We start from the raw sequence: 6,091 nt of genomic DNA on the forward strand, positions 1-6,091 counted from the left end.
AGAGGAATTTTAGATAAATTTATTTTATGCATGAGAAATATTTAAATGATAAAAGAGGAATTCCCATGACATTTGGAATTCAATCATTTAAATAATAAAAGTGAAATTCTTAGCACGTTGAATTAATGGATATTTTTATTAAAGAAAAGAGGAATGCCCCCAAACCTCTCCCATAACACTGACACATTCACCAGAATCTCCCAATCACATCAATGGCATGCACTTGCTAAGCACCATCCCAAAGATAACTTCAAAGCATAGCCATACCTACTACTTGGGCATGACTGATAAAGCCAATAACGGGATTCCTCCAAGCCCTAGCAAAGCTACAAGTCACCTAGTAAGATGACCGAGACTAGCATACCAACCCCAAATCTGGCACATAACTGCAAGCAACCAACCGGTTCACCAAAATTGATGATGGTAATAAGGCAACACTGCCCCACCGACATGAAGCAACATTGGAAAGAAGATCCTTATCTGGCTAGCATTTTGACATAAGCGATGATCAATGCACCACCAATTTCTCCCAACATTGGTAAGTCAAGGTAGAATTCATCTCACCCTCCATTTAGTGCTTATTTCAGCTCCCCGTCCATTGAGTGTATAGTGCTCACGAAGGGTACAATGCTCTTCATGGAGGGTAGAGCCAGTATATCTCAGTTTGTTTGCAGGTACCCTCCTAGATAGTCCAAAAATCACCCCCATAAAGTCTAAATGCTTCTAAATAGTCCAAAACCCTTTTCATGCATGTGACTAACCCACCATGCCATGTTACACACACACGGCACACTAACATTGTAAGATTCCTCCCTAGCCTCTCAAGAAGTCCAATATCTTCCCCTGTAATCAAATCCCTCTTCAGAAATATAAAAGATCTTGTTTCTACCTGTTTTGGCCTAGAGAGAGAAAATCTTCTAGAGAGAGATGATTCAGTTTTTAAATATTTTTGGATGGAAAAATATCTCATCTTATTAAAATAAATTCCCCCGAAACAGAAGTTCAAAAAGAATTTCAGAAGGTGCATTAGAAATAAATTATAATCTATTCAAAAGGCCTTATCCTAAGGGTCCAGATTTTTTGAAAATTTTAAATTAAGGTTCCTATGGATAATAAGATTAATCCAAATGTAAAGAGGAGTTAAATTGAAGAAATAAAGAAAATCCCCCCAAAAATGAGTAAATACTCACATAAGATGAAGAGTGGACTAAGGACCAAAGGAAATACTAAAGGACCAAAGGAAATACTAAAAAAATACTCACATAAGATGAAGAGTGGACTAAGGACCAAAGGAAATACTAAAAAAATACTCACATAAGATGAAGAGTGGACTAAGGACCAAAGGAAATACTAAAGGACCAAAGAAAATACTAAAAAAATAAATTTTTGGGATTCCCCCTCATGAAGTAGGTGCCTTTTTTCCATCATTGCTTTTGAATTTTAAATCAATAAAAATAGATATTTCATCTCTCCTCTCTCCTAATTCAAACTGGATCCAAAAAGTGAACTAAACTGGCCCAAAAATGGTCAAAAATTGACCAAATTGATCTGGAAAATTCTAGAATCAGTTTGCTTGGTTATAAGCTCACTTTTTCCTATAAATAGGAGCCTCCCCCTTTGTAGAAGCTTAATAGTGTTTTATGCACTGTTACTCTACTCCTCCCCAAAGCCAAAAACAATGAATTTATTGATAATTCATTAGTTTTTGACCATTTCCTCTTCAAAAGAATTGGTGGCCACTCTTGTTGCAAACAAGAGTAGATCCCTCAAACTATCAAGCCAAAGGAAAGCTCACAAAAATTCATGTAAGCTAAAAATCCTACTTTTTCTTTATTCCATTTAATGGTTTTCTAATTTTTGTTTTCTTTAAAATGAAAAAATGATGTTATGCCTTATTGGAAAGGCTTTCCCCCTCTCTTCATTCTGAGTTCAACCTTTCTTTATCCTAGATATGTAATCAAATTGTTAGAATTAAACTTTTCATATTGTTTCTCTTTAAAGTGTAATTTGATTAGTTTAGAATGCTTTAAACCATTTGGGATAATTTCTAAGTAACTTGAGAATGAAAAAGTTTGAAAAATGGTCAGCCATACAAAGGAGGTTATGGCAAAATTTTCTTAAATTTTGTGAAATAAGCTTTATCTTTTATTATTCAAAAAGAGTAATCCCCACCGTTTGTGTATTCTAAAAGTGATATTTTCATTCTAAGCATAGAAAAATGCATATTAGAAATATTTTTATTATAAAAGTGTTATTTCCATTAGAATTAATTTCTATGCATAGAAAGATGCATATTGGAGATTTTTTTTCTAAAAGTGTTACTTTCATCAGAATTGATTTTTTATGCATAAATAGATGCATAAAAAAAATGTGTTACTTTCATCAAAATTGATTTTTATGCATAAATAGATGCATAAAAGATTTTTCTTAATTATAAAAGTGTTATTTTCATCAAAATTGATTTTTATGCATAAAAGTTTTTTTAAAATTATAAAAGTGTTACTTTCATCAAAATTGATTTTTATGCATAAATAGATGCATAAAAGAATTTTTTTATTATAAAAGTGTTACTTTCATCAAAATTGATTTTTATGTATAAATAGATGCATAAAAGAATTTCTTTATTATAAAAGTGTTACTTTCATCAAAATTGATTTTTATGCATAAATAGATGCACAAAAGGATTTTCTTTTATATAAAAGTGTTATTTCCATAGAAGTTGGATTTTATGCATAAATAGATGCATACAAAATTTTTATATCAAAATAAGAGTTCTCTTTAATCCTATGTTTAAATCCCATGAATATTGGTAAATGAATAAGTAAATACTGTGTGAGAAAAAATTCTACCGTTTCATATTCTCTAGGATGGTAATGAGAAAACTTAGAAAAAATATTGAAGTTGGAATTTTAGATAAATGATTAATTTATTCCTCATAGGAATTCGTGATTAGTTTTGAATTCAGTTAAGCAAATACTCAATGAATGAAATTCAGTAAAGTAGTAATTGAAATATTACCCTTCGAGAAAGATAGTTCAGGGAGAACCTTTCCAGACTCAAACCCTGAATCAGACTATGACCAAGACATAACTCCTTCGTCAGTTTCAAGAAAAGACGATGTGACCAGTTCAAAAAAATTCACTCAAATCACCCACCAAATCTGAAATCAAGTTAAGACCCTTTGATTCTCGGATCTGAGGATCAAGGTTACAGAATTCATGAAATTCTGTTGGAATTCAGACCTGCGATCTAGAAGTATTGGGATACAGATTTAAAATATACTCATTATATTCAAAAGAAAATCAAAACTGAAAAACTTGCATAGAAGCCCTGTTTTCTTAAAGGAGTGTCGTACGCCAGAAAATCAAAACTGAAAAACTTGCATAGAAGCCCTGTTTTCTTAAAGGAGAGTCGTACACCAGAATGCTGGAGGGAGCATTTGGTATATGTGTTTTTCTAAGGGAAGTTCGGTTGCAACAGCTGGCGAGGAGTGTTCAAAGGACGGCTCATGCGGCAAAAACCTACCCAGGTCTTAACCAGCCTTAGTATGGTGAAAAATGGTGTGCTTCCGGTACGATGGGCGAGGGCCGACGAAGCGGTCCCTGAGTGAAGTGCTAGGACACCTAAGTAGGATCCTGGAGGGTTCTGACTAGGCGATGCATGGGCTCGCGGTGCTCAGGACACCCATGCGTATGTCATGGAAGATATATATTATATGATGGACCAATGTTTATTGTAATTACTGGATCTTGTTTGCTGACCAGCTAGTCTCAACGGAGAGTCCAGAGTGATACTGTTTTTTTGTGAGAAACAAGGATTGAATGAAAATTTTGAGTTATGACATCTGTAACCAATAATTGTTTGTTAATGGATTATTTTATAAGTTAAAGTTTAAAGAGGAGTGTGTGCATATCTGTATTCTAAAGCAAAAGTTAAGAAAGACATTCAATTATGGGTGGGTGAGTACTTGTCTGGTTCTACCAATTCTAGTGGTTGCAGATGGGGTTAGGCTGGAATCAGTAGAGTTTTAATTATAAAATTGATTAATAGGAATACATTTAGAACTTGAGTAGTTAAATAAAAGCCTGAAGACCTCTAATGAATAGATCAACAATTTTGCCTGATTCAATTAGAAAAAAAGCGTTGATTCCTTCAACATAAGTCTATATTTGTTTTACTTCTATCTGGTTTAATCAGATGAAGGTTAGTTCAGTATCTTGACCTCTTTAGAAAAATTCTTTAAGAAATTCAAAATGGTGGAATCGTCCCCGTTTTTCGTGCATGGGAAATTTTCTCGGTTTCGGTTTTTGGAATGACCACCAGCTTAGTCTCGTGCTGCCCAGACATTCGAGGGCAAGGCCCCGAGTGGGAAACCCTGCCCCACACATGAGAGGGAGCTGCTTTCGCTACCAGCTCTACAGAATCCGGTGTGCGGAGGGGGCAGTGGGATCTCACAGTTTGGTATCAGAGCGCTATTGTAAATTTATGTAATAGCCAACAGAGACTACTTAAAATTTTAAAGTTAATATGGGAAATAATGTTTTCGCTTGTTAATATTATGTTGAATGAACTTCAAAAATTGAAAACTCATAAATTGAATTGGAAATTTATAGATGGATACCCCGAATCTATCTGGCATTCCTGAACTCTCCCAAAGTCAGGATATGATAGCCTTTGCATTCGAGCACCTCATCAACTCTGCTATACGAACCGAGTAAGCAGAGTGAGACTCGCACGTCATTTTGAGAGTCTTTACTTTCCTGATCCTGTAGAGCGATGTTGGTATATGTGGTTCTTTGGAGGACGATGTATTAATATCAGTACCAAAATCAGCGTCAGAGGCTCATGTAAAATATTTCCTTAGCCATGATTCTGATAAGGCTAGGGTTTTGTTCAATATGTACAACTCTTTAATCATTCACCCAAGAACTTCAGAATTTCATGCCAAGTTTTTAGGCTTCTTAGCCGCTTTATCCCTAGAAGTAGAATTATAGCACCTCTTTCTATAATGAATCATGTGTACCATGTCATGTCCTTCGCAGTTTTGTTTCTTTATGCGTATGCGATTGAGGCAGTGACTTTGGAGCCGTGATGCTCTATGTATATATCAAAAACTTTTGATAATAAATGAGGTTTTGTAAAAAAAGAAAAAAAATCCAAATTGCTTTCATGATTGTAAATATGGTTAATCTTGTTCAAGAAGTATGATGAAATAATTATCTGTTTAAAGATAAATCTCAAAAAATAAATAATCATAAATCTATTGTCAAAGATAAGTTGACAAAAATCTCATTTTGTCAGAGTCATGAGGCGCGCGACCCAAGGCAACCGGATCCTCTAACCGATGACGAAGAGTTAGATCCGGATGTTCAAAAAGCACTGCACAGATCCCAACCTGGTCTCTTCAAGGGTGAAGGGGAGCAGTTAGGTGAAGTAGTGGAAAAGTGGATTGACGCTATGGAAGAATACTTTGATGTAACTGGCTACAATGAGAGAAGCAAGATGGCTCTCACCAGGTTAAAGATTGTGGAAACAGCCAGGGTCGCTTGGAGGAATCACTGCGAGACTAACCGTCTCGACCGAAATACCCAGACCTGGACTGATCTTAAAGCTTACCTCAGAAAGAGGTTTGTCCTCCTGGCTTCCTTGAAACTAAAATGAATGAGTTCTTGGAACTAAAGCAAGATAGCCGGACAATTGAAGATTACCATCAAGCTTTTGCCCTTCTCCTCAAATATTCTCCACAATTGGAAGAAGAGCAGCTGATGGCCACGTTCATTCAAGGAATGAACGAGCCATTAGACACCTTAGTAAAGAATGCCAAACCTATCTCAATGACCGAAGCAGTAAGAATGGCAAAGGACTTTGCCAAAGCCTTTGTAGTTAAGGTCCCATCGAAGCCTGCACCCTCTAATTTTAAAAGATTTCAAACCCTGGGACTTTGCCAAAGCCTTTGTAGTTAAGGTTTCGTCGAAGCCTGCACCCTCTAATTTTAAAAGAACTTCAAACTTTCCTCCCCCAAAGAGGCAGCAAGGCCCAATTCAAAATCAGGATGCAGGAAGATTCAAAAGTGAAGGAAGACCCTTCCTCC

The sequence above is a fragment of the Cibotium barometz genome, chromosome 57 (assembly GCF_041138505.1).
Source record: "Cibotium barometz isolate CiBa-2024 chromosome 57, ASM4113850v1, whole genome shotgun sequence".
NCBI lineage: Eukaryota > Viridiplantae > Streptophyta > Polypodiopsida > Cyatheales > Cibotiaceae > Cibotium > Cibotium barometz.